This window comes from Lathyrus oleraceus, chromosome 6, assembly GCF_024323335.1.
Source record: "Lathyrus oleraceus cultivar Zhongwan6 chromosome 6, CAAS_Psat_ZW6_1.0, whole genome shotgun sequence".
In the NCBI taxonomy this organism is placed as follows: domain Eukaryota; kingdom Viridiplantae; phylum Streptophyta; class Magnoliopsida; order Fabales; family Fabaceae; genus Lathyrus; species Lathyrus oleraceus.
This window is the reverse complement of record NC_066584.1, coordinates 340,199,719-340,222,914: the sequence shown is the minus strand read 5'-3', so window position 1 is coordinate 340,222,914 and position 23,196 is coordinate 340,199,719. Positions and strand designations below refer to the sequence as shown.

At 39.5% G+C, this 23,196-nt stretch overlaps 1 pseudogene; it reads left to right on the top strand.

Moving 5' to 3' along the window:
• Positions 1–21,835: 21,835 nt before the first annotated feature.
• LOC127095555 (digalactosyldiacylglycerol synthase 1, chloroplastic-like) lies at positions 21,836–22,944 on the top strand (annotated as a pseudogene).
• The last annotated feature ends 252 nt before the right edge of the window (positions 22,945–23,196 follow it).

Here is a 23,196-nt window from a genome sequence, read left to right as displayed (position 1 = left end):
AGAGAAAGATCTCTTAGTCCTCCCAAGTATACAGACTACGCAGAATCACTTAAGGAATAAAATCAATTTATCAAAAAGAATTGTAATCGAAAGTGCTTCTAAGAGTAAGCAAATATTACAGCAAATAGAGCAAGCAAGTGTCTTTCACGTATGAGCAACAACTCGTGAAAATTGAGAGAGAATGTAAAGGGTTTTCTGTGCGTTGTTGTGTGTCTCTCACTGAAGTATGATGTCCTTTGTATAGTGGTGAAAGGACCATTGGAGTGATGACAGAATATTGGTCTTTGATGAGCATTCAATGTCATTACTTATGTGTTTCTTGCCATAACCAAAATGTCTCCCTGAATAACTTCTTGCCAAATATACTTTCTTTCCGTTTAAGGAAATTGTTTCCGTTACTCTTTCTGGATTGGAGAATCTTCATCAGAGTCCTTGTTATCTCGGAGTTTCTGTGTCAATTGGAGATTGCGTTAAGCTTACATCAGAGCTTCTACGAGTACTGGTCTTTTAGATCATCAGAGTTGAGTCCAGTGGAAGTTTAGAGCTTCTGGTATTCTGCTGTCCTGTTTTGCTCAGAGTCAGAACTTCTAGAACGCACTTCTTCTTCAGATGCTTCTGATCTTCTAGTTTTTTGTATCTGATCAGAGTTTATCTAATGACACGATCAGATTTCTTTGTTCTTGTTCAGAGTCCTGCACACTTAGAGAAATTTCGTTAGAGTTCCATTTTTGGTTTCATCCTTTGTTATCATCAAAATCCTGGAATCTATTGTAGAACTAATTTTGTTCTTACAATCTCCCCCTTTTTGATGATGACAAAACAATCTTAATATATAGATGAAACATTCAGAGATAAGCATTTATCATATCAGATAGAAGTGAGCTCCCCCTGAGATAAGCCTGGGAGTTCAGAAGTTCTTACCGGAGCTTCCATGATATGATGTTTCTAGATAATCTTCTGCAAATATCTGAGTCAAAAATGATTAGAATCAGTTTATAGAAGAAAATGTTCGCAGAGTACTATAGGATTTAAATATGTTTTCATCAGAGCTGTTTTTATTTCTCCCCCTTTTTGTCAGAATCAAAAAGACTTAGCAAAATAAAGGAAAGGGAAATATATATATATTCAGATAAACAGCACAAACAGCAGAAAGCGAAAACAGGCAGAAACAGATAGCAACAAGGAAATCAGCAGAAAAAAATACTAGGTGCCTAAGGGTTGGGTGGTGGAGGCATCCTCTGAAGCAGTTTGGTCAGCAGATTCTGGATGTTGACGTTGACTGAATCCTGTTGATCCAATTGAGCTTGTACTTCCTTCTGCTCCTTCTAAAGATCTTCAAGAGTCTTGAGAACTAGAGGGACAAAGTGGAAGACTCCCCCTGAGTCAGAGCATTTGGTTCTACCCTGCTGGCAGATTCTTCAGCACGACGAGCTTCAGCTAGAGCTTTGGCTTCAGCTTCCTTAAGTCTTTGAAGTTCTTCTTGCCTAGCTTTTTCTTCTGCTTCCTTTCTGGCTTGCTCCTCAGCTTCTCTGGCTAAGCGCTCCTGTAGTCTTGCTTCAGCATCTCTGATGAAGTCGTTTCTGACTTGCTCAGAGAGGCTCTTCAGCTTGAAGGCTTCAAAGGTCATCCAGTGAATAACTCTGTTCCATTGTGTCCTAACAGCTGAAGGATCATCACTGATGCCAGAGTTGATGGTTAGAGACTTGACCTTGTCAACTGAGGCTCCTGCAAACAACATGATTGCTTCCTCTAGGGTTGGCAGGGTGTTTTGTCGTTCAGATGGTGGAGGTGGTGAAGTGGGAAGGCTTAGGTTGAGAGTTTGTGGTTCAGCGGAAGTGTTTGGTTCAGGAGGTTGAAGGTCAGATGGTGTTGGGTTTGGTTGTTCTGCAGATGGTGAGTTGACTTCAGGTTCAGGTGGGGATTGTTGTGGCTGTTGTGAGGCCAGAGTCTGAGTCTGAAGTTGGGCTAGAGTGGGAGAAGAGGGATCAGAAGGTTCTGTGTCAGATGAGATGGTGAAGTAGGGGGGGTGATTCTGGGGAAGAAGATGAAGAGGTGGTTTCATTTAGCCTTTCAGCTTCAGATAGGGGTAAGGTGGTGGTGGCAAGGTGAATTTCTGTGATGGTTGATGAGATGTTTTGGTGGTTGAAGGAGGGGTTTCTGAGTGAGTGTAGATAGGTGTAGGTAGGGGGATGGTAGAAGCAATAGAATGTGTTTGTGCAGATGGAGCAAGAGAAACAGACTTACAAGAAGGCTCATGCAGAGGTGCTGGAGGTCTTGATCCGGAGGATTCACCTAGTCTTGCTTTCTTCGCTTGCCTTGCCTTCTCAGAGGGTCCTTGTGGATGCTTCGTGAAGTTTGGAGCAGTTTCTGGTAGTTCCTTGAGGTTGAAATCTAAGATATCCACTCCTTCTCTCATCAGATTATCCAGATAGAAGAGGATTACATCTCGAGGGTCTTCCTTTGAGAACAGATAGAGTCCATGAGGGATCTCCCTCTGATCTTTCAAAGCATCCCAGGAAGTGTCCAGAGTAGGTCTAACTTTGACCTGATCCAGAATCCCCATGCTCTTCAGATTCTTGGCGTTGAGAGGTTTTCCAACGTCGATCATTACATCTTCCATGAGTCTGAGCTTTAACAGGTGGTCTACCAGACGACTTTCAATCAGAAAGTCAGAGATTAACCTTCCCAGAGGAATGTAGTTTCTGGGCTTCATGTGGTTTCTAGTATCTCGCACAGAGTCTCTGAGGTACTTGAAGAGAAGTGCTGGAAGGCAGAGCTTCAGACCCTTGTGGATGCAGTATAGAATGCACTTCTGGTCTGTGTTGATGTAGTCTGAGGAGTTTGACGTTGGGCGATGATGGTTGATACCCAGAATGATCTTCAGCCAAACCCGGAGGTTCTGAAGGAGCTCCTTGTTCTTGGAGGAATTGCCTTCTGCGTTCTGCTTGAAGATTGTTGGGTTAATCTCTTGGGACATGTATTTTGCCCTAGGATTGATGTTGTAGATTCTTCTGCCTCCATCCTTTTCCATACCCAGAAGAGCAGCAATAGACTTCTCAGTAACCACTATGTTGACTCCCAGAACATGGGAGGCGATGAAGTGATCATCAGCATCAGCGAATCTCCAGAATTCCTTCACAAGATTTATGTAAACAGGACCATATAGACGTTTGAAGTAGTTACCCCGACCTTGATTGCTAAGTTCTCCAGTGAGGTCGATGCCATTCCTTTTCATGTTGTCAAAGTCCACCAATGATTCACATAGTACTTCCAGTTTCTCAAATGGCGTAGCAAGATGAATGTGAGGCTCACGATCGAGAATGTGAGGCTCCTTGTAGACTGGAGTTGTGACTACACCAGTAACCACTGGGTTTGGGTTGCTTGAGCTTTGAACTTGTTCGCTTGAGCCCATTTGTTGAGAGAAGTTGTAAACTGCTTGTTGTTGAGCATCCATGAAGTTGTTGAAAACTGAGATGAAAATGAAGACTGCTTGCAGGAATGCCTTGAGAGAGCTGAGGTTTTAAGGGTGCATGAGAGTGAAAAGTGTGAAATGTGTGAAATGAATGTGTTTAAATACCCAAATTAGGGCGCATGCAAAACGACACACAAAATAGAGTTTAGCACAAAAACCAAGTCAACACATTTAGAGGGAAAAATTATTACAGCTCATAAATGATGTCTAATCCCAACAACTAGTACACTGCTCGAGGAGATCTCAAGAGACTGTTCCTTGATTACTGCTAGACAGCTGTCTAGAAGTTCCAAGGTCAGACGCAGGGTATTCCACGTGTTTGCTTTATCTGATCTTCAGGAATACCAAAGGATTGGTTCTTGGAGAATTCTAACTCAGATAGCTTCTAACTTGGTAGAAGTATCAGAGTCAGAGGCAGAATCCATTGTGTTTACATTAGAGTCTTATTTTACAACTTCAGAGGCACATATTATTCAGGGCAATTTTGAATGTTCAGATTTTTTAGGATGAAGAGGAATCTATATTCAGCTAAAGGTTTAGTAAATATGTCAGCCCATTGATGATCAGTATCAATGAATTTCAATGTTACTACCCCTTTCTGAACATAGTCTCTAATAAAATGATGTTTTATTTCTATGTGCTTAGCTCTGGAGTGTAAAATGGGATTCTTACTTAAACAAATGGCAACAGTATTATCATAAAAGATAGGAATGTTACTCTCGAAGATTTGCAGATCCTCTAACTTATTCTTCATCCAGAGCATCTGAGTAATGCATAGTGATGCTGAGATGTATTCCGCTTCTGCAGTGGACAGGGCTATGGTTGATAGTCTTTTGCTGGCCCAGGATACCAGATTGTTTCCTAAGAGCTGACAATTTCCAGATGTACTTTTTCGTTCCATTCTGTCTCCTGCGTAATCTGCATCACAAAAACCGGATAGTCTATACTCTGATGTTTTCTCATACATCAGGCCCAGGTTAGGAGTTCCTTTCAGATATTTGAAAATTCTCTTAACTACTGTTAAGTGAGTTTCTCTACGATCTGATTGAAATCTGGCACAGAGACAAACACTAAATAGAATATCAGGGCGAGTAGCAGTCAGATAGAGAAGGGAGCCTATCATACCACGATAGAGCTTCTGACAAACCTTTTTACTGACTTCTTCTTTTTCAAGAATGCAAGTTGGATGCATGGGAGTCTTTGCAGAATTGCATTCAGCCATATCAAATTTCTTCAGAATGTCTTTTATGTATTAGCTTTGATGAACGTACGTGACTTCTGATGTTTGATTTATTTGAATTCCTAGAAAGAACTTTAGTTCTTGCATTAAGCTCATTTCAAATTTTGTCTGCATTAGCTCAGAGAATTCTTGACATACAGAGGCGTTAGCTGAACCAAAAATGATATCATCAACGTATATCTGGCATATCATGAGATCATTATTAAGGTTTTTATAGAAGAGTGTGGAGTCAACTTTCCCTCTGATAAAATCATGTTCCAGAAGAAAATTACTTAATCGTTCATACCAAGCTCTGGGAGCTTGTTTAAGTCCATATAAGGATTTCTTAAGTTTAAAAACTCATTCTGGATAATTTGGATTTTCAAAACCTGGAGGTTGGTTGACATACACTTCTTCTGATATATAACCATTAAGGAATGCGCTCTTGACATCCATTTGATACAATTTGATAAAGTGATTTATAGCGAATGATATAAGTAGGCGAATAGATTCTAACCTGGCGACTTGAGCAAAGGTTTCAATGTAGTCAATACCTTCTTGTTGACTGTAACCTTGAGCCACCAGTCGAGCTTTATTTCTGACAACTTCTCCTTTCTCATTCAGCTTGTTTCTGAATACCTATCTGGTTCCGATAACGTGAGTGCCTCTGGGCTTAGGAACAAGATCCTAGACGTCGTTCTTTGTGAATTGATTTAGCTCTTCTTGCATGGCTAGAACCCAGTCGCTATCCTGAAGTGCCTCATCATAGGAGGTAGGCTCGATCAGAGATACTGGTCCCAGAGGAGTTTCTTCAGGGGTCTTGAAGGTGGACCTAGTTCGGACAGGTTCGTCCTTATTTCCCAGAATCAACTCTTCAGATATGTCGAGGCGACTTTTAGCCTTCTTTGGGATTACTGGGGAGTTAGTTCCTTCAGGGTTTTGAATGGCAGTTGCTTCTAGAGCTTTAATCTTCTCGTCAGATCCTCCAAGAGTGATCTCCAAATCTGCAAGTTTCTCAACTAGCTTTGACTTTTCAGGGTCAAGCTTATTATCAAATCTGGCATGAATTGATTCTTCCATAATTTTGGTTTCTGTATTGTATACTCTGTAGCCTTTAGAGAGTTCTGAGTATCCTAATATAATACCTTTTTGTGCTTTGGAATCAAACTTGTTCAGATGTTCTTTAGTATTTAAAATGAAACAGGAACATCCAAAAGGATGAAAATATGAAATGTTTGGTTTTCTTCCTTTACACAGTTCATAGGGAGTCTTCTCCAGAATAGGTCTTATGGAGATTCTATTCTGAATGTAACACGCTGTATTTACAGCTTCGGCCCAAAAGTGCTTAGCCACATTTGTTTCGTTGATCATGGTTCTGGCCATCTCTTGGAGTGTCCTATTCTTCCTCTCTACAACTCCATTTTGTTGTGGAGTTCTAGGGCAGGAGAAATCATGGGATATTCCATTAGGGTCAAATAATTCCTCAAAAAAATTGTTTTCAAATTCCCCATCATGATCACTTCTGACTCTGATGATTTCAGAGTCGAATTCTTTTTGCACTTTGGAACAGAAGCTAGTGAATACAGAGTGAGACTCACTCTTGTGCTTTAGGAATTTTACCCATGTCCAGCGACTGAAATCATCAACAATGACTAATCCATACTTCTTTCCATTGACTGATGTTGTTTTCACAGGACCAAATAAATCAATGTGAAGAAGTTCCAGAGGCTTAGAGGTAGAAACAATATTTTTCTTTTTGAAAGATGTTATAGAAAATTTTCCTTTCTGACATGCTTCACACATAGCATCTGAATAACTCGAGTTTATTTAGCTGAGATAATTTTCTCATGCTAATGTGGCCCAAGCGTCTATGCCATACCCATTGCTCTTCGTGAATAGACATCATACATTTCACATTTTGTTCTTTTAAATCAGAAAGATTTATTTTATAAATATTGTTTTTCCTCTTGCCAGTGAATAGGACAGATCCATTGTTTTGATTTATGGCTTTACATTTTTTTTGATTAAAGATTACATCATAACCGTTATCACTTAATTGACTTATTGATAACAGATTATGCATTAATCCTTCTACATATAACACATCAGATATAGAGGGAAGAGTACCATTACCAATAGTTCCGGAGCCTCTGATCCTTCCTTTCTGATCTCTTCGGAAGCCTACGAATCTAGCACCTTTAAGTTCTAGGCTTTGGAACATAGACTTTCTTCCCGTCATGTGTCGCGAGCATCCAGAGTCCAGGTACCCTGATTGGTGTTTTAACTCTGCTGCATAGGATATCTGCAACATAAACAATCTTATCCTTTGGTACCCAGATTCTTTTGGGTCCTTTGTGATTAGTTTTCCCAGAGCTTCTTAACACTTTGGGTTTTCTGGCATTATTAAATTTTTGCTCTTGTGTGTGTGTATAGTGATATGAAAATGGAGATTTAGGTTGTTCATCAGTAGAAGTTTTATCTTCACTGGGATCATACCCAATTCCTCTTCTATTGTTCTGACTGACTCCATAAATCATGGATGCCATAATACTCCTCCCTATCCCATTTTTCAGAAACTTTTGAAAAGCTTTTTCATATTTATAGATTATTGTGTTTGAAGTTTGTGGAGCTTGAGATAACGCTTCTTCAAGTTTTGAGCAATTTTTCTTTGTTGCATCTCTTTCTAATGTCAAAGATCTGTTTTCATCTTTTAATTCTAAGATTGTTATCTCAAGTTTTCCACATTCTTCTAATGTTTCTTCAAGAACGCCTTTTACTGCTTTAAATCTTTGTTTTAGTTTCAGATATGAGCTGAGAGTTTCAGACAGACATGATTCTAGGTCAGATCGAGAGAGTTCAGAAAATACCTCTTCTGATTCAGATTCTTCATCTGAGGTGTTCTTGGATGTGGTAGCCATCAGTGCTACATTAGCCTGTTCATTAGAGTCTGATTCTGATGAGTCATATTCGCTGTCGTCCCAGGTAGCCAAGAGTCCCTTTTTGGTTCTGAGGGAATTTTTCTTGAAGTTCTCTTTTTTGGAACTGTCTTTCTTTAACTTTGGACATTCGTTCCTGTAGTGACCTGTTTCTTTACATTCATAACAAGTAATATCTTTGTTAGTTTTACCTTTTGAGGTTGATTCTGATCGATCCCCTCTGGGTCTTGGTCTCCTGAAGTTATTATTCCTCTTTCTCCAGAGTTGTTTTACTCTTCTGGTCAGGAGGGATAATATTTCTTACTCATCAGAATCTTCCTGTTCAGAGTCATCAGCATCTTCTGTTTTGGCCTGGAAGGCTTTGTTTCTGTCAGACTTGCGCCTTTCAGATCTGGACTTTAATGCTACAGACTTGTTCTTCTTCTGAGGCTCATCTTCCTCTAGTTCTATCTCATGACTTCTGAGTGAACTGACAAGCTCTTCAAGGCTGATATTGTTCAGATCCTTTGAAAGCTTTAAGGCTGTGACCACGGGTTTCCACTTCTTTGGCAAGCTTCTGACTATCTTTTTGACATGGTCTGCAGTTGTGTATCCTTTGTCTAGTACTTTGAGACCTGCAATAAGAGTTTGGAGTCTAGAGAACATTACCTCTACAGCTTCATCATCCTCCATTTTGAAGGCTTCATATTTTTGGATTAGAGCTAGAGCCTTTGTTTCTTTGAACTGAGAGTTTCCTTCATGAATCATCCTTAGGGAGTCGAGTATATCTTTAGATGTTTCCCTGTTGGTGATTTTTTCATACTCATTGTAAGATATGGCATTGAGAAGTATCGTTCTGGCTTTGTGATGATTCTTGAATTCACGCTTCTAATCATCTGTCATTTTACTTCTGGGAACGACAACTCCAGCATCTGTTACAAGAGGTTTGTATCCATCTGTGACAATGTCCCAGAGATCAGCGTCATAGCCCAGAAAGAAACTTTCAATTCTATCTTTCCAGTAGTCAAATTTCTCTCCATCAAAGACTGGAGGCTTAGCATTGTAACTGTCTCTTTCATTTGTGTTGGCCATAGTTTTTCTCGTTCTGGATCTCTCTACACTATTAAGTGTTTGATTAGAAAATCAATAACAGAGCCGAAGCTCTGATACCAATTGAAGGTGAGAAAAACAAGAAAGGGGGGTTTGAATTGTTTTGGAAAATAAGCGCTTTTTCAAAATAAGAACACACAGAATTTTATACTGGTTCGCTTATAACACAAAGCTACTCCTGTCCACCCGGCCAAGGTGATTTCGCCTTCAAAAGGACTTAATCCACTAATCTTGAAAGATTAATACAACCAAACGTCTAAGAGAAAGATCTCTTAGTCCTCCCAAGTATATAGACTATGCAGAGTTACTTGAGGAATAAAATCAATTTATCAAAAAGAATTGTAATCGAAATTGCTTCTAAGAGTAAGCAAATATTACAGCAAATAGAGCAAGCAAGTGTCTTTCACGTATGAGCAACATCTCGTGAAAATTGAGAGAGAATGTAAAGAGTTTTCTGTGCGTTGTTGTGTGTCTCTCACTAAAGTATGTTGTCCTTTATATAGTGGTGAAAGGACCGTTGGAGTGATGACAGAATATTGGTCTTTGATGAGCATTCAATGTCATTACTTCTGTGTTTCTTGCCATAACCAAAATGTCTCCCTGAATAACTTCTTGCCAAATATACTTTCTTTCCGTTTAAGGAAGTTGTTTCCGTTACTCTTTCTGGATTGGAGAATCTTCATCAGAGTCCTTTGTTATCTCGGAGTTTCTGTGTCAATTGGAGATTGCGTTGAGGTTACATCAGAGCTTCTACGAGTACTGGTGTTTTAGATCATCAGAGATGAGTCCAGTGGAAGTTTAGAGCTTCTGGTATTTTGCTGTCCTGTTTTGCTCAGAGTCAGAACTTCTAGAGCGCACTTCTTCTTCAGATGCTTCTGATCTTCTAGTTCTTTGTATCTGATCAGAGTTTGTATCTGATGACACGATTAGATTTCTTTGTTCCTTTTCAGAGTCCTGCACACTTAGAGAAATTTCGTTAGGGTGCCATTTTTGGTTTCATCCTTTGTTATCATCAAAATCCTGGAATCTATTGTAGAACTAATTTTGTTCTTACAAAAGTTTCGCCAGAGTGGATTTTGGCAACACATTCAGCGATGATCCAGTGTATACCAGCACATTAGACAAGGCATCATCCTTGCAGTTCATTGAGATGTGAAGTGCCAAATTGTGGTCTCTTCCCACCTCGGGGATATCAGCATCACAGAAACTCAGGTTATTACAAGCAGTAATGTTTGCAACAATGCTATCAAATTGCTCTATGGTGACATCGTGATCTACGTACGCCACGTCCAACACCTTCTGCAAAGCTTCTCGGTATGGTTCAGAGTTCATCAACAAAGACAACACTGATATCTTTGAAGGCGTTTGTAGAAGCTGATCTACAACATTATACTCACTTGTCTTGATGAGCCTCAGCATCTCATCATAGTCCTCTTTCATCATGCCATTCTGGCCAGCAGGGATAGGAGTTTTAACAGCAGCGGCAGGTCTGTCAACAGCAAGTGTCGGATTCAGACAAGAAGAAGAATTTCCCAAAGGACGGGTAGCACTATCAGCAGTATCAACTCTTCTGGTGTCAGCCTGGGATTTCGTCGGCATCGAGAAAACCCGACCACTACGGGTCAATCCACTAACATCAGCAATATTCACAACATAAGTGGATGGTAGGGGCACCTCCTTCCCATCTTCTAATGCAACCGTATTATAACGATAGGGAACAACTTTGTTGGAGGAGTATGGAACAGGGCCAGCTGGCTTAATAATGAGAGAGGGAGAAGCCTTCTGCTTGCTGACATCGTATCTGACGACAACAGGCTCAGGTATCCTGAAGACAGGGGATATCACATTAACTTCGTCCTCATCACGATTCTAAAGTATCTCTATTACACCCTGATCCAGCATTTCTTGGATGTCTTTCCTGACTTAACAACATCCTCTCTCATTGACAGTGCATACACGACAACTGTCATGGTCATGCTCATAGTGATTGTATCCACACAACAGTCTATGCATCTCGACTAGTGATTGTCTGATATGGTTGACATATTTGACCTTGTATTTTCCATGGCAACCCGGAACCATATTGATAACAGATTTCCCATGCATGGGCAATGGGTTCTTCTTGACGTTAGGACCTACGTCCTTGAAAAACAGAATACCACTTCTAACAAGGTCCTGAACCTTGGTCTTGAGAGGGTAACAGTTCTCCACATCATGTCCAGGAGCACCGGAATGATAAACACAGTGAAGCTCAGGCTTATACCACCACTGAGGGTTAGTCGGTATAGCAGGTGGGTCACGTGGAGTGATCAGCTTCCTTTCAATCAATGAAGGATACAATTCAGCGTAGGTCATTGGAATAGGATCGAAAGTGACCCTTTTCCTATCATAGCTAGTGGTAGTTTGATTGTTGTTTCGAGGCTGGTTGGCCTGCTGTTGAGGACGGTGCTGTTGTTGCTGATACTATTGATGTTGCTGTTGCTGGTTCTGATTATGATGTTGATAGTGCTGATTCTCTTTGAAAACAGGTGTTATATGAGCCACCTGGTGCTGATTACTGGCGGGAGGCACAGTCTTCCTATTCATAGAGGGTCTTCTTGATTTAATATGGGAGGTCACAGCATGTGCCTCGCCATCTTTCTTCTTAGCAAACGCCCCATAACATTTGGCAGAAGAGCCTTCTTCTCTGGTCAGGCGCCCTTCCCTGACTCCCTCTTCTAGACGCATCCCCATATTCACCATCTCGATGAAGTCAGAAGGAGCGCTAGCAATCATCCGCTCGTAGTAGAATGAGCTTAAAGTCTTGAGAAAGATCTTCGTCATCTCCTTCTCTTCGAGCTGGGGCACAATTTGTGCAGCCAATTCACGCCACCTCTAGGCGTACTCCTTGAATGTTTCTTTGTCCTTCTGGGACATGGCCCTCAGTTGGTCCCTATCGGGAGCCATATCAACGTTATATTTGTACTGCTTGACGAAGGCTTCGCCAAGATCGTTGAAGGAGCGGATGTTCGCACTATCCAGGCCCATGTACCATCTCAAAGCGGCACCGGACATGCTGTCCTGGAAGTAGTGGATCAGGAGTTGATCATTGTCGGTCTGAGTCAACATCTTGCGTGCATACATCACAAGATCGATGAGCGGGCAAGTGTTTCCTTTGTAATTTTCAAAGTCAGGCACTTTGAATTTAACAGGAATCTTGACATTAGGTACAAGGCAAAGCTCAGCAGCAGATTTTCCAAAGAGGTCCTTCCCTCTGAGAGTTTTGAGTTCCTTGCGCAGCTCAAGGAATTGATCGTTCATAGCATCCATTTTATCATAGACATCTGGGCCCTCAGATGGCTCAGAGTGGTAAATGGTGTCATCAACTCTTGGCAAAGTATGCACGACTGGAGGTGGCACAGCAAGGACCGGGCTAGATGCCGACAGAGAAGCAAATGTTGGGGCGAGACACTCTGGAGAAAAGTTAGCGGGCATCCCCCCGGGAAACCCGGCTAGCATAGCAGTAGGCGCAAAGTGGGAACTAGCAGCAGGCACGGTAGAGGAAGCAACCTCTGAGATAACCGTCCTCTGGGAACAAGTTGAAGGCGTTGGAGACGATTGGCTTTGGGCGGCCAAGAAAGATTCCATCAGGGCAGTCAATCTTGCCACTTCCTCCTTGAGTTCTCTGTTCTCTTGCTCTAGGTTATCCATTAACTTTAATGAGTTGGCTCTGGTGTACTACCGGTGCGTCAGCCTATCTTCAAAATAAATGAAGAATACAGAGTTAGACCACTGAACAAGAAGCCCTGGAACAAAACCTGCTTATGCACATGATGCATGCAATGCTTGTGCTTATGATTTTATTTTTAATCAAAGGAACTTTAGAGTCCTATTTGCAAATATATGGAAATATTAATCATTTAGACATATATGGAAATATCATATCAATAATATCTGGAAAATATTTTTACACCAAAGAAGTACAGTCTTGGTAACCAAATACAATACAAGAGAGAAGGAAAATGAAAATCCTATGGAACCCTAGAAACAATCGTCCAAAGCTCTCGAGACCGGAAGGTAAGCTGCACGAAGCCTCTTCACCTCTCTCTCATAGGCTGCCTCCATATCTGCCTTCTCCTTAGCGAGTCGATCATACTTCCTCTTCCAAAACCTGGAAGGCTGAGGAAGAAGAGAAGTCACCACATCATCAGGCTCGTTGATAACCTGATGCTTCAGAAACTCTATCAATGCATCCTTATCTCTAAGCTGCTGAAGTAGCTCCTCTCGCTCACGGATCCAAGCACGCGAGCGGTCTTCATTTCTCAACTCCTCTACTCCTTGGTTAGGGAGGGTTAAAGTCCCAACCATAACCATAGGTGTAGGTCTCGAGTAATCATAAGGCATACGGTACTCAGAAGCTCTCCTCCTATCCCATGAGGTATAGGGTTCCAAAGCAATACAATTCTTCGGACCAAGCTCTTTCCTTCCCTTCCTATGAACCTTGCGCAAAGCGCGGACCATTATGCCCTTCAAGTTCTGGGGATATTTACCCTCTTGAAAGAACACACCTTCCAACAGAATGTTGTTAGGTTTATCCTTTAAGGGGAACCCAAGCTGACAGCGAGCTAGAACAGGGTTGTAGTTAATTCCACCACATGTACCAAGAAGAGGCACATTGGAGAATTCACCACAAGAATCAATAATCTGGACACCATCATATACATGGTTATACCAAAAGATATCATCATTAGTGAGAGACATAAGTCTCGTGGACCATCGTAGACATCCTTTGTTCTTCTTGAAGGCGAGCGTCTGAGGCAAGTGCAAAATAAACCACTTGTACAACAGAGGCAAATAGCACACAATGGTACCACCACCTTTTGCATTCCTCATATGCAAAGAGAAATAAGTGTCACCCAACAGAGTCGGAACGGGATTAAGAGGAGAGAAAATCGTAATAGCGTTCACATCCACAAACTTGTCGATGTTGGGGAATAACACTATCCCATAGATGAGAAGTACAAATATGGCCTCAAAGGCGTCCTCACTCATGGCCTTCCCATACATAGTAGCTTGAGCAATGAGGAAATCAGATGGGAGACCTTGAATCCCACCTTTGGTAGTCATATGAGCACTAACAATAGATTCATCTATATGCAACATATTAGCAATCTCTTGAGAAGTAGGGACCCTCTCCAAGCCACTAAACGACAACTGATCCAGAATAGGTATACCCACAAGATAGGCATACTCCTCACGCGTAGGAAAAAGCTGGAAATCCGGGAATGTGAAGCAACGGTACAAGGGATCATAGAACTGCACCAACACACTCATCAGACCTTCATCCACCAGAGTAGCAAGAATAGATAGAAGCTTACCATGACGAGCCTTGAACTCCAAGGAATCTAATACATGGGATGTCAAACTCCTTAACTCTTTCAAGTCGGGTTATCTGAAACTGTACTTCTTTGTATTCCTTCTTTGCTTATCCAAGTTTGAAAATTTGCAAATAGACCTCTTAAGTTCCTTGAAAATTTTCTTATTGTTGATGATATGGATGTGTATGAATGCATGAATGCATGGATGCAACAATCACACTCAAGGATCAAGCAAATCACACCACACAAAGGTCATGGGATGGATCAAGTCATCCTTAATATCAATCATCCATTTTGGTGGGTTATGGTTTACACCTTATCGACACCCAAGTTCCATTGATTTAAGGATATACAAGAAAAGATCAACCATGAATCAAGGGTTTGTTGCAAGTCACGAGCATGGAGTCTCGGTTAAGAACCATCCAAAGGGAGGGTACTATGGTTAAACCTGACAATCATGTTCTACAAGAGGTTCCCATAGTCATCATCCCATCTTTCGGATATTATCGGATAAACGACTACTCGTATTCCAAAAATATTCTTAAGAGAGAATCTTATGAGTGTAGTATTGCGTAACAATTGTATCAAATCTTACACTTGAACGAACTTCGCACTACGTCCTAAAAATAGGCCAAGATGGGCTTGGTAAACTAAGGTCCTTGGCTTCTAAGGCATATATTGGAAAGAGTAATGCCTAACCACGACTACTCGTGTGACATTATTGATCCCAACATAACCTCCACCAAGTGAATGGGCTTGCAAGTCAACTTGCTAAGGAATAACTCCACACAAGTCAATAAGACTATGCCATTCTCCTATCGTAAGTGCACTCGAGTTCAGGTATAGAACTCATCTCACAAGGGACCACCAAGCACACAAGCAATTGATATATCAAGCAATTCATACATTACCAACAATACAGTAATCCCAAATTTGCACAAAAAATATATCACAAATAATACAAGCACACAATACATCAAAGGTAAAAAGTAGGCAAAACCCACTAGGCAAACTTGATTCCCCAGCAGAGTCGCCACTTTTCTGTAGCGGGGTATTCGTTACCTTTAGATTTATTTACTAAATCAAAAGTAAATCATACAATTCGATTCGCCACCACACTTCTATTTATCCAAAGGAAAGGTTAGAAAGCGAACAAAAATCGAGAAGTTTTATCAAATCAAAAACTAATAAAAATGTCAGAGATCTGGGTAAGGGGGTTGGTTATACAATGGGAAGGTTTTAAGCACCCAAAACATCCTTAGTACTCTAAGGGAACCCTTTTTACAAATGTTGTAAGGTAGGTTGGTATTTGTGAAAATATTTGTGCAACCAATGATTGGGGAGATGGGAAGAGAATATACAAGTTATTTACAATTTTGTGTTTGAATGGATAAACCCACTGCCTACGTACCATCTTAAAAAGGTAGGATCAAAACCTCGTAGTTTGGGGTAAAAATCTCAAAACAAGTTGGTGAATTGATTGGTCAAAAGCCTTAAGGTCTTTTGTTATCAAAGGGAGAAAACTCAACATAAAACCACAAATCCACCATGTGAGGAGAGCTTCAACATGCTAGTGAGGGGTTAACCCTATAATAAGCATGGAAGACTTATAGTCCATCACTAAGGATATAAGGGAGTATTATATCAACCTCTAGGATAATTAAAACCTAATAGCTAGTGTTTATGAAAAGCTTTGGAAAAAGTGGTCATTGAAACCACAAAAACAGTTGAGTGGGTTATATTTACCAATGAAAAGTATTCACAAAAGGGTCAAAGTTGACTTAAGATTCAATTAAAAATAAGTGTTATGAAAAGAGTTTTAAAAACCAAAAGCATAATGCTTAAGTTTCTAATTTTGAAAACAATGTTAATGTTTGCACAAAAGTTTGGCTTGGGTTAGACTGGAGGGAAGAAGAGAATGGCTAGGTCCTAAAACATGCAAAGATGAAGGAAGAGAAATAAAACCACATGGAGTTCCCTTCTAGAGATCATAGTGATGATCCAAGTTGTTCCCTTTCCTTTGGAATTAGCAAGCAATAAGCAAATAACTCAAGAAATCAAGCAAACAAATCAATCAAGCTCCTAGGAATCTTCCAATTGGCTTTTGTATCTCTCGCTTTGGATGCTCATGATAATGGTTCTTCTAAGTAGCTCATGTTTAGGATCCCTAGCACACAAGAACACACAAATAAAAAAGATCCATAATGTAATAGAAAGAATGTACAAGAGTGAGTTTAGAATTAGGTCCTTTTGATTCATCTTCAAGATTAAGCATTCTAAAGGCATGAGGCCTAGTTTCTCTTTGACAATTTATAGCATTCTAAAGGCATGAGGCCTAGTTGCTATTCAAACTCCATTAGCATAGGTAAGGTCCTAAAATCTAAGTCCTTTGTCCATTTGCATTGGGTTCACACAAACAAAACAAAACAAGCACAATAATATATACACAATAATGTGCTCAAGTGAGCAAAAGGAAAATTTCATTAACATAAACATGAGCTCAAGTGAGCAAAGGGCAAAGACAAATGAATTAATGTGCAAGAAATTAAATTTCATAAAAGTAAATTGCAAGAACTAAATGCTTGAATTAAAAGTTAGTCATTAGTAGTTAGTGTTAGTGTGCCATAAGGCAATTTAGCGCTATGTTAAGCAATCGTAAGTGGACTAATGTAGTAGTCACACCTATTTGAGGCCGGTCAATAAAACTATAGGGAACAAACACAAGTTAGAGACCATGACTAGTAAGCCAAGCTCCTACAACTTTCCATGCCAAAAGAAAAGAAGAATGATCTTATATGGATTTAGGTTTTTTGCTTGACCAAGAAGCAACCTATCTCTAATGCAAAGCCATTCACTTGATCTTTGATCAAGATGAATTAGATTTGAATCAAAGAAGGTTAAGCCCCTCATATGTCAAAGCTAACCACCAATCATTAACTCATTGATCAAAAAGAAAAAAGATGAAGAAGAAGAAGAATAAGAATGTACATAAATGGAATTCAAATGACATAAGAAAAATGCATTGACCAAACATGAATGGAATCAAAGTCAATCAATGGTAAACAGAAGTAATATGAAGCTTAGAAGTCAAGAAACAAATAAAATATTTTTGGTATTTTTGAAAATTAAAATAATACTTGAATTAAAATAAACAATTAAAGGTCAAACTTCAAATCCATTTCAAATCAACATGGAAAAGTCCAAATGGATCATCCTAAGTTCAACAAGGTCAAACAAGGTTTGACAAAAATTTTCATCATTTTTTGAAAACAGAAACTAATTTTAAACAATTAAAAATGAATAAAAGATAACATAATTGAACTAAAATCTCAAATAAATCTCAAATCATTTAAGAAATTGATGAGAATATTTTTCATAGGTTCATCATCATTCAAAGATGTTAGGAAAATATTTTTGGCATTTTTGAATATTGGAAAATATTTTAAATGAATTAAAAAGAACCAGAAAAGAGAAAATTCACAAAAAATATTAAATGGACTCATAAAAAATATTAAAAATCATTTTCAGAAACTAAAATTAAAAAGGGAAATAAGGCAATTGGTCCCATATTTTTTAGATTCAAAATGAAAGAGTTATGAATTTTTGAAATAAAATGAAATAAATAAAATAAAATGAAATAAATAAAATAAAATGAAATAATCCGAAATTGCAAAAATCCTGGCGCGTTGGATCACATTCATTAATTGACGTGTCCAATTTGGGGGTTGTGAGGCGCGCGTGTATGATGATCCAAAGTCAAATGAGAAACACAAAGAATTTAAAAAAGTCATAAGGTTCAAGCGCCAGGATTAGATCTGGAAATGAGATCCAATGGTCCAGATGCATCCACGTGTAGGGGACGGTGTTGTACACCACCATCTTCTCCGGTGAGCAAGCCAGCTCCGACCAAAGTTGCAGGTTCTGAAAGCTTCATAAAAATACATGATCCTCATATCATTGGAAAGCTGGGGTGATGTACATCACCCTTGTGCCATTTGTTTCTACTCAAGATCCCTATATGAAGAGAAATCTGAGGTAGAAATTCATGGTGTTCAAACTGAACTTGATCAATTCATGAAATTAAATGCACAAATCAATTGCCTCTCACACGAGGACTTCAGAGAAACCAACAAACACAAGAAATGAGTAAGATCCAGGGAGTTTCGAATGGAAAAAGTTTGAACAACAACCTTTGAAGTGTAGCTCTACAAGGCACGATCTCTTCCAATTCTTTATTGCAGTGTGTTCTTGATATGGCAAAGTAGCTAGGCTTAGGAATTGAAGCTCAATAATCAACCAAGGAAGTTGAAAATTGAACTGAAAAATTGAATAAGAAAACTCAAAATTCCTTTTAATGGAGGTTAGGTTTTCAACTCTGCAGAGTGTTAGGCGCCTTGAGGTTATCAATCAATGAAGCCAGGCATGTGTATTTATAGCATAAGGTGATGCAAATCATGGAAAATTCGTGTGCATGTGAAATGAGGGCCTCCATGCATGGGCCTGTACAGGCGCATGTGAGGCCCAAGTGCAATTGCAAATGCAAGCTAAACATCAGCCAAGTGAATTTGGACGTGCAAATCTGATGGAATTGGCTTGTGCACAAATATTTCACATAGTTTCCATAAATGAACATAAATCTTCATCTCTTCGAAAATGCACTTTGCCAAATTGAAACATGGTCATATGGGTAATGGTTCGAACATGAGGAACAAATTTTATGTTGAACAAAAATCCATTTGGTGTTGGGAAATTTATGAAAACAGGCCATGAAGTTCAAGGTGCAAAACATGTGTTTGAGAATTTAGCCAAAATGGACCAACTTCAAGCCCTTCTGTTTCAATGATGAAAGCCTCAAATGACAAAACCTTAAACAACAGAGTTGTAGATATTTTCAAGAAAATCAATTTGGACTTAAATTTTGTATAACTTGGATTTTTTATGAGAAAGTTATGGGCACTTGAAGTTGGACTTTTTCAAGATTCCATGGCTTTGGTCCAAAGTGACCTATAATGTTTTGTATTATCACATGTATTTATTTTAGGATTATGAAATTTTGTTCAACATAACAATTGAAGTAGACATCTTAAAATTTCCAATGCATTTGATCCCACCTAAAAATCATGACAATTGAGGGAGTTAGGTCCTTGGGAAGTTGACCTAAAATTAGGGTTTTAGTCAAAATGATCTATAATGTTTTGAAATGGATGGTGCCCTTCAAAGCTTCAAATAAATTTTTGATGAACATGAAACTTGTTCATATGGTTCTTAAGAACAGTTTTTCTCTTGGGGTCATTATCATTTGACAAACACATCAAAAGTTAGGTCTCAGTGGATTTCAAAATAGTCAGATGAATTGACTGATCAACTTCTCAAGTCCAAACTTCAAATCTTAATGAATTGATGATTGAGGACAATCACATAATCTCAAACATGCATTAAATTATGAATGAAAGAAATTCCCTTGATTGTATTTGATCATGGGTTGAGGTTGCTTCATGAGCAAGACACAATTAGTGCACAGTTGAATTAGGGTTTCCTTGGGAAACAATCCTCAAGCCCTTTGGTTTATCTTGATCAAATTGACAAAATTAGATACATGGGAGACATATATGATGATTGAGAGCTTTGGGAACAATTTCCATGCTTGCTTTCAACTTCATCTGGCCACATCAATGAACATAAGGGCCTCCTAGGAGCCTTGGATCACATGATTGCTCAAGCTACAAAACAAAACAAGTTAGTGACATATTTTTGTGCTTTCGGTTAGTAAACAAAATAACAAAAGCAATAATATACAATTCAAGCATGCTTGGTGATCTCAAACCAGCTCACACAAGTCCCAACCCAAGGGTTAAGGAGCCAAGATGCTATGATCCTTGAGGCAATGCAATGTGCAATGAGATGATGCCATGAGGGATCTTAGGGTCAAAATTAGGGTCTTACAAGCGGTACTTACAGCCAAGAGCTTCTTACTCAAGGAACCGGATCGCTCAATGCGCCTATGAAGACATGTTGCAGGAACACCTGCAAAGAAGAAATGGAATGTTGTGTTAGATGTGTGCACGACCTTGGCAGCATGATCAGGGAGTACATTGCTAAGAATAATATTTGCAGTGCCTTCTAAAGTCCTAATGCATGAGAATATAGTTCTACCTGATGCCGCATAGTCTTCCCCTCCGAATTTTAAGAAATACATGCATACCTTGCAAATGCACTAACAAAGTGTCGGCATTCAGCTCATTGGGCATGCATTGTAATTTGGTTTGCTTTTTGTACAAAAGACCTGCATTTATCACAGTTCATGTCGAAATCTCATAAGCAAACATCATCAGATATGTTGAGTTTGATTCCATCTCTTCAAGGTGTTGTCAAAAATCAAGGAGTAGCAAGAGAGTGTTACTAATACGTTTATGGCCAAAAAGAAGAATGTGTAGATGTTGGGAAGAAACTGGAGCAACGCAGAATAATGATTTCCTCCATTTTCCTTGTTGTCGGCTGAATGTTCAGATTATAGGATGGAACCGAATCATACAGGTCCTAGCATGAGCAACAAGCTTATTTTGATTGGCTTGAAGAGGTTTTCTAAACTAAGTCACCTGATTAAGATAGCTCAAGACAGCAGCACAACTAGCAAGTTTGTTGAAGCAGACTGTCGGACTACAATGTTCTTCGCCACAGCAGATACAAGAGTTGTTCTCATTAAATTGGTATTTTGACTATTGAGTACGTTAATACTTGATGCATTTCCGGTTTCCAAGCAGCAGAGGTTTGCAAAGGAGACCTTGGAGATTTCTACACCGTTGGCCAATCTTCTAGATTTGTGCACCTTACTGTGAGATAGAAGGTTGTTGTACCGATATTTACACTACAATAGTTATAGCCGGAGTAATCCATCACTCACACTTCCAACAAGAGGGAGGTGCACACTAGAATGAGAGTCAAGCACAAGGAATGAGAGGATAGCATCATCGACATAAACATCGAAAGATAAGTGTCATATTCCTCCCAATTAGTTCACATTTTGATAATGTTTCAATTGAGACACCATCTCTGTGGTTTTTGGCGACGTTGGATACTAGTAGAGACTTGTTCTGATCACCGTGTAATTATACAAGCTGCGTGCGTGGTTAAGGGCACAAACTGAAAAGAATCATGCAACTATCATAGCCTTGTATCAAACAAAACCAAGTTCCAACGTTTCTGTCCAAATCGACCACCACCTGGTTTCCCTGCCACAATCCTTAACAAAATCACACTCAACTTCTAAATCCTACGTGCATAATGATTTAAAGAAAATGGATAATGAAACAATCACCATGAGCATATTCCATAGCATTCTGATTCATCACCATGGCATGTCCACCTGCAATACCAATGTAAACCAAGCCATTCAGTCCACTTGCAATAGAGAAAAGGCCAATAAAAACAATTCCAATAAAAGTACATTCAACCTGCATCTGATTTTTCATGACAGGAACATTTTTCATTAAAAATTCAACTCACCCCTTCATTTTCACTCAAACTCAAACTCATGGTGAGACTCCACCTAAGAAAAGGAGAAATCTTCCTGGCAATCCAGACCCGGAAGCTGAAGTTATAGCTCTCTCACCGAAGACACTTATGGCAACGAATAGATTCATATGTGAGATCTGCAACAAAGGATTTCAAAGAAATCAGAATCTTTAACTTAATAAAAGAGGACACATTTTACCATGGAAGTTGAAGCAGATAACAAGTAATGAGATAATAAGGAAGAAAGTATATGTATGTCCAGAACCAACTTCTACTGCAGTCTGCTTCTGAGGAAGAATCTTCTTTACTTGGGAATGGAAACATAAATGATGAATTGGATCTGCGAATAGCCAACGTCCTTCAGAGCGCAGGACACCGGTATGAAGGTGGACTTTGGACAGACCGTCCAAATCAGGATTTTTGTAACAATGAAAGACATGTTGCCATAGTCACAACTGCTAATCTTCCTTGGATGATGGGAACAACTGTGAACCCACTATTTCGAGCTGCATATTTATCACAGTCTAAAAAGCAGAAAGTCACTCTGTTGGTTCCATGGCTTTGTAAATCGGACCCGGAACTAGTTTATCCCAACAACCTCACTTTTGCTTCCCTAGAAGAGCAAGAAGGTTATATATGCAACTGGCTTGAGGAAAGAACTGGTTTTAAGGCGGAGTTTAAAATTTCATTTTATCCCGGGAAGTTTTCAAAGGAAAGGCGTAGTATATTACCCGCTGGAGATACTTCTCAATTTATACCATCCAGGGATGCTGACATTGCTATCTTGGAAGAACAAGAACATTTGAATGGGCATCATCATGGGAAACGTTGGACGGATAAATTCAACCATGTTGTTGGCATTGTCCACACCAATTACTTAGAATACATAAAGAGGGAGAAAATGGGGAACTTCAGGCATTCTTTGTGAAACACATCAACAACTGGGTTACAAGAGCGTACTGTAACAAGGTTCTTCGTCTCTCGGCTGCTACTCAGGATTTACCAAACTCTGTAATTTGCAATGTTCATGGTGTGAATCCCAAGTTCTTAAAAATTGGAGAAATGATTGCTGCAAAGAAAGAGCAACAAAATCTCAGTTTTCTAAAGCCAGAAATTCAAGTACCATCTTGGGTTGAATTAGGACAAGATCTAAACCTTCACGAAAACCCTAACCTTAGAAATGGTCCTACACCACTTCCATCCTACCAACCATCATCTGCAGTTTCACCTCACAGTGCAGACACACTCACATTTGCTTGCTCTTTTCAACTCCTGTTTTCGTCACAGGTTCTGCAAATTAACAACAACGCAAGAATCAATATAATTCGAAAAAAACACACATACTCAATTTTCGTCTAAATGAGTTATAGCAGTTTCCTTTGTTATCGACGGTAAAGGGGTAAATGAAAGAGTAGAGAAGGGGGTACCACCAACTGGGGATGAGGACAAAATTTCCCAAGCGTCCTCTGTATGAGCATGCTCCACTACTATGGAGAAACACAGTAGAGGAAGGAGATTAGTCACATATAAAAGGGTGACTACTATTCACAAAAAACCCTAGAATTTCGCCAACGACTATTCAAGAAGAAACCCTAAGGGATTCTTTTGATG